Consider the following 11,171-nt stretch of genomic DNA (forward strand, 5'->3'; position numbering starts at 1 on the left):
GCCCTTCCACTGTGGTCTCAAAAGCAACTAATATCTCAGTGAGAATTAAGAGGGGGGAGATGGAAGAGAAAAAGAGAGTCCTCAGGGAACTTTCTGTTCCAGCCGTCCAGAATAGGATATAATCCCAGAGAGGAGTCATCAGAAGCCAAGCCCAGCATGGGCACACTTAAATATGCATACACACACACACACACACACACACACACACACACACACACACACACTTACAAAAGGATATAGCTAGGCAGATATCTGCACTCGTATTTTTTTAAATTGGAGAAGTCATTCAGCTTTACTGAGGGCCATTCTGCCTAAGGGACCCCAGTGAAGCCAGAAAGGATAGGCTGCCTGGTGTTCGTTTACCTAGCTCCCTGCTCCTCTCCCACTCCCTCAGACTATGGAGGAGGAGAGGGAGATCTTTGAATCTCATCACCTACACACAGATGGGGCTACCTGCAGCAGCCTTGCTATATGGCCCCCTTACTTAGTCCCCACAGTTCCCATTTCAGGATAAACATTGGAAAGGACTTCACTGAGAGGAGTGTGGTACACTGGAACAGAGAGTGGGAGTTGAGGTATTCTTCCTTGGAAAAATTTAGGAAAAATGAACCCTATCCCCCACACATATACAAGATGACTGGGCCAGGTAAGTAGCCCCTCCGAACTCAGGATAGCTTTATCTTGAGCAGCATTCCCTTAGCTGGAGCTCCTCAGGCAGTGGTTAGGTGACCTCTTGCTCAGGATGCTACCAAAGGAACTCCAACTCAGAAATAGGTTGGACTAGATAACCTCCGAGGTGAGGTCCCCACCAGCTCTGGAGTTCTGTGACATGGCAAATGATACCAAATAGTCACACAGAATCCAAGGGTCCAAACTGTTTAGAAGCTAGACAACCGCAGGTCTAGCCAATTCCAATAGAGATGCCTCAATTTAGCTAACAACCTGTACCCAGAATCCTAAGTCTAGTTCATTCTCTGTCTCAAGTAATTTGGGATGGATGAATGAATGAATGAATGAATGAACCTCATAAGGACCAGGCAGGGAAGTATTCAGAGCTAGACAGTGAGTGGTTCATCTGAAAACAACCCTGGAGCTTTAGAGAACTGAAAGAACAACTTGAGTCAACGGTAAGATTTTGTTGTTATTCAGTCATCTTTCAGTCATGTGTGACTTTCCTTGACTCCAATTGGGGTTTTCTTGATAGAGATATTGGAGAGAAGAGTCCTTCTCTGGATTATTTTACAGATGAAGAAACTGAGGCAAGTAGGATTAAATGACTTGTTCATTGTCACACAATGTCTGAGACCAGATTCATTCTCAGGATTATGAGTATTCTGACTTCAGGTGCTCTATGTACTATGGCCCCACTTAGCTATCCTTAACAACTGATGAAGTAGTCCCCCAAAATACTAATCTGATCTTCTGCCCTGTCCAGGGAACTGTTTTTGTACCTAGGAATTAGGAAGTAAAACATTATCCCTATACTTTCCCCTGGATATGACATATCTACAAAACAAGCACAATGTTCAGTTCTGGGTCCCATATTTTAGGAACTACAATGACACACTAGAGAGTTTTCACAAGGACTTTGAAATTGTGCCATAGTATTGGTTGAAGAAACTATTAATATTTAGTCCATTAGGGCTCAAAATGTAGCCTGAGGACCCCTATGAGTCTCTGACACTCTTTCATGGGATCTTAAGGTTCTTCCAGAGAATCAAAAATGTCAAAATTATTTTCACAGTACAATAATAGTAACACATTTTTTTTTGCTCACTAAAATATCCCTCCTTTTTCTATTATATCCATATCGGGTGAGACCAGGTTTTCTTCAGATGCTTCAACTAAAACAACATATGACATATTGAGTGAAGAAGCAAATAGGAGAATCCAGCTGTCCATTATTAAGACAGACATTTAAGAGATTTGCAAAAATGTGTAAAACAATGTCATTCTTCTAATTATTTTTGTTTTGGAAAATATGACATTAAAATGTTATTTGTATTAACATATAATGGGTTTATTGTTTTATTATTTTAATTTTTATTATTATTTATATATTATATGTAATATTATTATCATTTTAAATGAATTTATATCTTAAAATTTTATTAGATTTAATTTCTAAAATAGAGCAAATGAAAATAGATATAGGGGCAGTTAGGTGGCACAGTAAATAGAGGACAGGGCCTGGAGTCAATAAAACCTGAGTTTAAATCTACCCTCAAATATTTACAAAACCAGAGAAACTGAGGCAAGACAGAGATTGGTTTTTAATCTTTTCATGTGGAGAGTTTAGGCTAGCCAACCAAAATGGGATTCTTGTCCAAAGCATTTTCAACACAGATAAACCAAATCAGAGAGCTTATATAGGGCTTTAACTATCTAGAGTTTGCAAACAGAATACATAACCTGAGTATACAATCTTGTAGGGGAAACAAAGGCATATAAGAGGGGCAAGGACACAGGGTGGACGGACAAGCCATAATTCCAGGAAAGGATCATAACCTAATCCTGACAGGATAAGGATCAAAATAAGAAGATCGAAGGCAGGAGACAGTGAAGCAAGGGGTAATACTCAAATGGAAAGGGAATTATCCAAGATAATACACCTGGATTTTGTAACACAATGGTATGTAAAGGTGGTCAGAGATCCAAGGTTTTTCCTGATTCAATTCTTCCAGTCCTAATGGCAAGGAAAGTGGGGTGGTGTTGGGGGCTGGGATAGGGATTAGGACTTAGTAACCGCCAAAAGAGCACAGATTTGTTAAACTCAGGATCACCTTTTAAGGATGATGCTATATCAGACATCCTGATTGGTGCTGTAAAAACCAAAAAGGCTATAAATACAATGTACTTCCTGGAGCACGCTCTCTTTGACCTGATGTAGCTGTGTAAGAATAAACTCCGTTTGACCTCTGGCAACTCGGCTCAGTGTTTAGTTCTTCCTCGGAAGCCGGTGACGACCGAAGACCCAGAAAATGGGTAAGTAGAGGGCAGATACTCCGCTCGTGAAAGGAGTCACGTTACAAGTGGCGCCCGAACAGGGACAGAGGGTCCAGGGACTTTCACGAGCGCAGAGAGACTGCCTCGGCAGAAATTCTGCCTTCGCTGAGCTGCCTCTGCTGGGAGCAGGGATGATGGGGGGAAATAGTAGTATTTCCCAAATGTTGCCAGAAGAAAAAGCGGTGTTAACAAAATGCCTCTATAAATTATGTGCACAGAAAGGTTGCAAACTTCGCATAAAGACATGTCGGGAATTTATAGAGAAGGTTTGGGACGTCTGCCCATGGGTCCAACAATCAGGCATAAAAATAGGAAGATGGCATCTAGTGGGTCAGCAAATGGCCGCATATGACCATACACACCCAGGGATTTTAAAACCAGAAGACTTTTCAATCTTTAGAATAGTAGATGCCACTCTCAATCCGAAACCAATTGGCATGCCCCAGGATGAAACGACACAAGTCGGATCGTCTCTGGCTGCCTCGGATTCGGATGACGAGGAAGTTCTATATACAGAAGAAAAGGCAAAAAACAAACACAGAGACCTATATCCCTGGGAGGATTTGAAAAGGACCACCAGAGTAGATTCTAGTGAGGAGGAGGAAGAAGACCTCCAGTCTACAAGACAGCGAACAAAACTGAAAGTAATGGGTAAGGATAGAAATCCAAAAGGGAGTGAGCGCCTTTTAGATCCTCCAATGGCCTCACAAAGACACGCCTTCCCCATTCAAGTGTCCATGGCTCCTTACGAGCTGGACCTACCTCCTTACAACTTGCCCTTTCTTACTGCCCCGATAATTAATTACCCAAAGCGGTGAGATCCTTGAAGAATAAAAATTCTGAGACGGATGTTTTCTGGCACGCTGGAGGATATCCTCTGAGTATCTGTTATGTGTTATATGTTTGTTTAATGTTGTAACTGTGTAGTCTATGTGATGTGTGTTCTATGTTCTGTGTGATTTGTCTGTTTTATTGGTTGGAAAAATTTTTAAATGGAGCTCCATGTTTGTCTGTGTGTGTCTGTGTTAAAAGTTAAAATAAGCTTGTAAGAGATAAGAATTCAGCCTCTGTGTTGCAGGCTTAGAAAATGTCAAGAAGTTTGAAAAATCTTTCTCTCTCTCTCTCTCTGTCTCTGGCTGACTGCAGCAGCCTGTGAGAAAAAGGGAGAGAAAGGAAGAAAAAAAGGAAAAGATCTGCTCGATGGTGAAACGCCCGATTCTCGCGAGAACGTAAATAAACTTTGCTTTGCTTCTAGAGATCTATCCAGTTGTTTTATTAATGGTTTCTGACCCACACAGTTTTGGGGGCTCATTCCGGGATTACACTACTTGTGGTGAGTAGGTGAACCCTTGGGGTGCTGGCGGGGTGGCGCCCTGCCCTGATTTAGGCAGCCCGCCAGCGTCCAGGGCTTCTCCTTACTCCCCAAGGAAAGTGGGCCCGAAGTGGAGAAACCCAGAGCAAAGCAAAGGGAGAAACTCCGCGGTAAAAATCCCGACCAGTCGGTGGAGGACAGTTATCAGTCAAGCAATTTGCTGCGCAGCAACCCAGAAAAGATAAGCCCCCTGTGAGGCCCTGAGTCTTAAACTCGGAGGGGTCTCTGGACAGGAGCCTGTGAGGCCTGGAGTCTTAAACTCTGGGTCTCTGGTCAGGTAGGCTTGGCTAGGCCTTCTAGGGTGACTGGAGTCAATTGGCGACAATTGGCGTGTTTGGGTGTTTTTGGAATTTAGATTCCGTCCAAATTCAATGGGTGTGGCCCAGTCCCAGCCAGCCCTCGTGGAGAGAAATGAGAAAAATGATCAGAGAATACCGGTAGATAGTTCCTTGGGAAACAAATTAAGTAATTGGAACAAACTGCCAAAATATAAAGGAAAAAGCAAGAAAAAGATGACAAGGTATTGCTGCTTTGTCTGGGGTGACAAAGACATTGGTGGAGGCACTATTTGGCCTAAATTTGGCTCCCTTGAAGATTGGGTGTGCCAAATACTGAATTTGTGTGTTAATAACAAAGAACCTGTTAATCCAGAGGAGGTTCTATATGCAGGACTATGGCTTTCCGGGGCTTCTATAATGTTGAGTAAGAGTCCAAGTGTAAAGGACACGAAGGAGGAAACTTTAAAGACCCAGCAATGGGACCCATTGTTATCTCTCCCTCCTCCATACTTACCCCCACCCCCAGAAGAAGCCATGGTTTTAGGAAAGGGGAGGTGAGGACTTAATCCCATCAGCTCCTCCTGGGCCCCTCAGGGCATGGGAGGATTTAATTGGGTTTGATTGACCCCACCTGGACTTCGAAAAGAGTCATTCTCCTCTTTAAGGAAGGAATTAGATCAAATTCAAAGAGATATCCGAAATTATCCTTTGCCGGGAACTAAAACCCCAAGTCCTAAATTTTATCCCTTAAGAGAGGTTCCTTCGGCCCAAGGAGGTATAGGATTTGTGAATGCTCCCCTGAGCACCGCAGAAGTCAGGGCCTTTAAGAAGGAAATGAGGTCCTTGATAGAAGACCCCACTGGGCTAGCAGAACAGTTTGATCAATTCCTGGGCCCTAATCTTTTTACTTGGGGAGAATTTATGTCAATTTTGAATGTTCTCTCCTCACTAGAGGAGAGGGGACTAATTAGAGGTGCAGCTATGAAGGAGTGGATCAGGAGAAACCCTCCAGCTGCAGGAGTAGTTTGAGCTAACCAGAAATACGGTTAGCAGATCCCAATTGGGATCATAATCACCCTATACATCGGGGAAGTATGTGGGATTGAGAGAGTGTGGCTTCTTTCCTTTCCCATGGATCCTGACTACAGCAGGGCCACATGGGACCAAGGGAAAGAAACTTCTATTTGGTGAAAAATACAGGTTATTAAAACAAAATGCTGGTAGTTTATTTACCTTAGGGAGGTTGGGGTTGTATCTCCCTACTTAGATGGTGTGTGTTCTAGAGGTATTGGATAATTTGTAACTGAGTTATGCCCTAAAATTTGTCATCTCTGTTGGGCAATTATAAGTTTTATGAAATTTGGTTCAGTTATTTGAGAATCTTGGAAGTTTTAAGTTTTAAAGACAAGAGACAAGAAAGATTGATTTGCAAAAGCAATCAATAATTTAAATGGAGCATCTAGTATTGGTTTGGGAATGTTTAACTTATGTCAGAGAAGGTTTAAGCAAATAAGCTTTGGAAGGAGAGAGATGGGACAGGAAGAGATAGTGGGAGAGAAAAAGAGAGGAAAATAGCTCTCCGAAAATGGAAAAAAAAAAAAAAAAAAAAAGGCAAATTCCCTCGTGAATCTGCAATTTGCCATGGGAGAAGGAGATATAGCCCATGAGGTTGGGGCCTATCTTGAGCTGGCAGATTGGATCCTGGGGAAATGGTACCCTAAAAAAGGTTAATTGAGATAAGTTAGGGTTGGGAAGCATGGTGGAGTGGGGGAAGAGTGGCCACATGGAGAAGGGACCCTGTCAGGTGATCTAATCCCCCTTCTCCATTAAGTATGGTGGCTACAACACCTTGCTGGTTCGGCTATCAATTGCTTCTACTGTTTAAAGGAACAGCCTACATTTTTATGGTGTTAATAACTGAATGTTTTATTTTTTTCTTCAAGTCTGCTCTAAGAAGTTTGTTGGAACTGTAAGTTATCTGAAAGTGATTTATTTCTACTAAGATTCCATCTGTTTTAAGCAAATTATTTAATGCTTATTTACGTGCATGGTAGTCTCCTTGTTTAGTTAGAGCAGGATTTTAATTTGATCTGATAATTTGATAGTGTTATTTCCAAAAATTCTTTATTTTTAGAATGAAGAGAGTATTGTTATATCTAGAAGATTTAAAAGTTTCTTTTATGTGGAAACGGATGCACAACATGCGATTTAAAATTGTTTTTCTTTGTATTCGAGTATTGTAAAGGCAAATGATCTGAACTATCTACTTAGATAAGAAAGATAACTGTATAAGATGTAAACCCTTTATTGTGATTCTTGAGAACTAGATTCATCTGAAGCCCTTGATTATTAATTGCTGTAGAAGATAAAATCCTTTGGCACTGCAGCTAATATTTGCTGGGAGTTTTGAATTCAGGTGTGACTGCATAGGTCAAAAGGTGGAATGGTTAAAACTTAAGGACAGTTACCTGACGTAAAACTGCATTAAATAGATATTTTAATTCGTGGCCAGAGCTTTGTTGCTGCTATTAATCTTTTAACCTTTTTACTTCCTGGGGCTAGAGTTTCTTTATCTAAAGGTTTACTTCACCCAAGTACTTGGGGCCACTCCCACCCTGCCTTTTGAGAAAGCTGGGAATCTCATTGTCCTGATTAGGCTAAAGTTTAGGCCTAGAGCCTTTTACATTGTGTGTTGATGGAGGGCAGGGCTATCTCTGGAACCCTTGTCCTAGGCCCCTGATTTACTTATCAAAGATTTATATTGTTAGATGCGTTTTTCATGTTTTGCATGATCATGGGGAGGCTATAGAGTAAGAGACTTACATGGGAGACCCACATCAAGTAAAAACTCTTATTAAATCAGAGGGTTGAGAAATAGCTCACAGATTTTAGAATGTTGATAATCTTAATCCTGCCTCCTGTCCCCAGGAACAGAACCACCCCTGCAGAGGAATATTGTTGTTTAGTGTTAAATCGATTTTCAAATGAAAGTAAGAGGATTCACAAGACTCCCCAATGCCTGGGGGAGTAAATTGGTTTGTAGATGGATCTTCTAGAGAGTAGATGGGAAAAGGAAAATGGGTTTGCTATTGTGGATGGAGATAGGACTTCCACTGTTACCAGAGGCAGTCTGCCTGCCTGCCTATTGGCCGGCTCAAACTTATGAATTGTTTGCCTTAAATCAAGCCTTGAAGTTATTGAGGGACCAAGATGGGGATATATATACTGATTCGAAATATGCAATTTGGGATATTTTCTATGTATTGGGTATTTTTAAGGCCAAATGATTTGTATGTATAATGTTCACTCATGTAACATCTACCCAGATATGATAATTGTTCTAAGTTGTGAACTTACTGAGACAAAATTTCCTTCTGTTATTACTACAAGGTTATGATAAATAATTGTTTAAGAGTTATCAGAAATTTGATTAATGACATCTGTTATTGGAGGTAAAAGTTTTGGCTTAGAGTTAATTAGCTGTTTGGGAGTTTTAAAGCTCCACTCTGTGACAATTACTGGGACAATTGATAAGCAGTTAAAATTCGATTATGTTCTTGCATTTTTCCTTTTGTAACTGATCTCTCTGATCAGAGCAATGGTCAATAGAACTGTTAATGTAATTCAATTATGTCATACCTTGCTATTTTCAGTCTGGTCATATGTAATCATTGTATCCTAAATGCTTGGGCAAATGAGTATTTCGCCGGGTCATCTGTCTGTTACTGGATATTTGCGTTTTATTTCTTTAAGGTTTCTACATGATAAGAGGACAATTAACAGGGGTCTGTGAGACCTCACTGATGTTGCAACTTGGGACTGCACCCGTTTGCTTGGCTTGTAAAGCAAACTCATTTCTTCACATAGGGAACAATTTATTTTGGCCTCATGTTTGCAGCAACCTGATGAACTGAGTCTTTCTATCTGAGACGGATCTAATCTTTGTGCTAGATTTGTGTTTTTGCTCTAGATTTTGGTCAAATTACAGCTATTGACTTGCTTCTGGAACCGGGATCAGCTTTGATCAGCTTTGATTGTCAGCATGATGCACCCACTCTGCAAGGAATGAGAGCCTCCTATCACTTTACAGCCTGAAGCAGCAGTTTGTACATGAGACCATGGACTGGACTCTGCATCGAGTGTACTTTGGACTGATATAAGGGACTTTGGGAATGGTTGATGACTGTTAAACCTTGCCTGGATCATCTATTACTGTGTGCTTAAGATTTGGGATGGGATTTGTTAACACTGTGTAACTGTTGCTGTTATGTTTGAGGGCTTGTTAGGAAATGCTACTGTATTAGTCTGTTATGTATAGGGATTTTGATTTGCTCTTGGAATTTATATGGGGAATGGTCATTTGATAATTCCTTTCCGTGAAAAAAAAAAAAAAAAAAAAAAAAAGGGGGGGGGAGGTAGAGATAGAACATTGGGGAACCTGGTATATATTTTCTCAAAATACCTGAAAGAATGGGAACGCCTAGCTCCTATTCACTTTGCATGCTCCTCTGGGCTGACCACTTTTATCCGTTCCACCTCCCTTATAAGCAAACGAGACTATTGTGTGCTCGTGTCGCCTTTTCCTCACCTCACGGTACACCCAGCCGACGAGCTTTTAAACTCTTGGGACTCAAGGGCTGACATTAAGATCAGGACAAAGAGAGAGCCCTTGACAGCAATCACACTAGCTGTAGTCATTGGCCTTGGACTAACAGGTACGGGAACAGGAACAAGAATCCTGGTACCAAAACTGGTTCTCTACTTCCCCTTGGCTAACAACATTGCTTCCTAGTGTCCTAGGCCCACTTGTCGGGCTTCTACTCTTGGTTTCTTTTGGCCCATGGCTGTTTAATAAATTAACCACCTTTGTTAAGTCTCAGGTTGACTCAGCGATACAGAAGAATGTTCAAGTTGTCTACCAACGGGTCCACGACACAGAGTCAATGGACGATCTACACACTGCACAACCCGAGCCCCTTTGTTTTACTGAAGCTGATCTTAAACACTCCATGGTATCGGAAACTTTGCCTTACATAAGTTAACTATCCCCTATCCCCCGGCGCCTGTTTGTCTCTGCATAATTACCTCCCTTTGATCATGCATAACGGAAAGGCTATGACCCTCAGGTCTGGCTGACGGAGCTTGAGCCACAACCGTAAGACCACCATCGCGCCATGACGGGCAACTTCAGGGCATTCCCACCCACCTGAGACAGGGCCCTGGAGTGGCAGGGACCCACGGGTCAGGCGTGGCCTGCCCTGACGACCTAAGACAGCGCTCCGTGGCCGGAATCCTCAAGCTCACGCAGAAGGGATCCAGGGCATAAGCCATTTGTACAAGAAACGCTTGCTGTAAAAGCAAAGCATGCATGATGGTATAATTGGAGGCTGAGACAGGGGAAAGTATTATGTTTACAAAAGGCTTCACTCCGAAACCAAGGCATCTGCGCTTTCAGCACTGGCTTAAACAAAAAAGGGGGAATTGTTGGGGGCTGGGATAGGGATTAGGACTTAGTAACCGCCAAAAGAGCACAGATTTGTTAAACTCAGGATCACCTTTTAAGGATGATGCTATATCAGACATCCTGATTGGTGCTGTAAAAACCAAAAAGGCTATAAATACAATGTACTTCCTGGAGCACGCTCTCTTTGACCTGATGTAGCTGTGTAAGAATAAACTCCGTTTGACCTCTGGCAACTCGGCTCAGTGTTTAGTTCTTCCTCGGAAGCCGGTGACGACCGAAGACCCAGAAAATGGGTAAGTAGAGGGCAGATACTCCGCTCGTGAAAGGAGTCACGTTACAGGGTGGCCATAATTTTTTTTATTCAGGGTATAACAGTTTGTGTGATCTTGAGCAAGTCACTTAATCTTGCGGGGTTCCTGTCTTCCTTTTATTGTCCTGCCTTCATTTCCCTAAACTGTCCTGCCTCAGTTTCCCTAAATTCTTCTGCCTCAATTGCTTGAATTGTTCTGCCTCAATCCCCCGTTGCAACCCCCCTTTCTGACTATTAGGACTGATATAACTTAGGGGTAGCTATTAACTATACTAACTTAGGGGTAGTCAGAAACTATAAATGTTTAATCTCAGATAAAGGGGAGTTCAGACATCCTGGCTCCTAAATCCTCTTAAGGTATCAGAACTTATGGTCCTACCTCCAACCTGTCAGAACCCAATTGAAGGTCCCTTCCTGGAAATTCCTGCACTCACCAGTGTTTGGACTCCATTCCTTGCCTTTGATCTCTGGAGCTATATAAAAATCATTGGAATCTCACATTCCATGCTGAATTCTTTCTATTTATTTATTTATAATAACTTTTTATTGGCAGAATCCATGCCAGGGTAATTTTTTTACAACATTATCCCTTGCACTCGCTTCTGTTCCGATTTTTCCCCTCCCTCCCTCCACCCCCTCCCTAGATGGCAAGCAGTCCTATATATGTTAAATATGTTGCAGTATATCTTAGATACAATATATGTTTACAGAACCAAACAGTTCTCTTGTTGCACAGGGAGA

The 11,171-nt window shown here is 41.9% G+C and overlaps 1 long non-coding RNA gene across 1 annotated transcript; it reads left to right on the forward strand.

Annotated features, from left to right (window-relative positions):
- Positions 1-2,714: 2,714 nt before the first annotated feature.
- On the forward strand, positions 2,715-10,353 carry LOC127555431 (uncharacterized). Its single transcript, XR_007952213.1, has 2 exons — positions 2,715-2,985; positions 4,153-10,353. It is a non-coding gene; the product is annotated as an uncharacterized LOC127555431 (long non-coding RNA).
- The last annotated feature ends 818 nt before the right edge of the window (positions 10,354-11,171 follow it).

The sequence above is a fragment of the Antechinus flavipes genome, chromosome 3 (assembly GCF_016432865.1).
Source record: "Antechinus flavipes isolate AdamAnt ecotype Samford, QLD, Australia chromosome 3, AdamAnt_v2, whole genome shotgun sequence".
Lineage (NCBI taxonomy): Eukaryota > Metazoa > Chordata > Mammalia > Dasyuromorphia > Dasyuridae > Antechinus > Antechinus flavipes.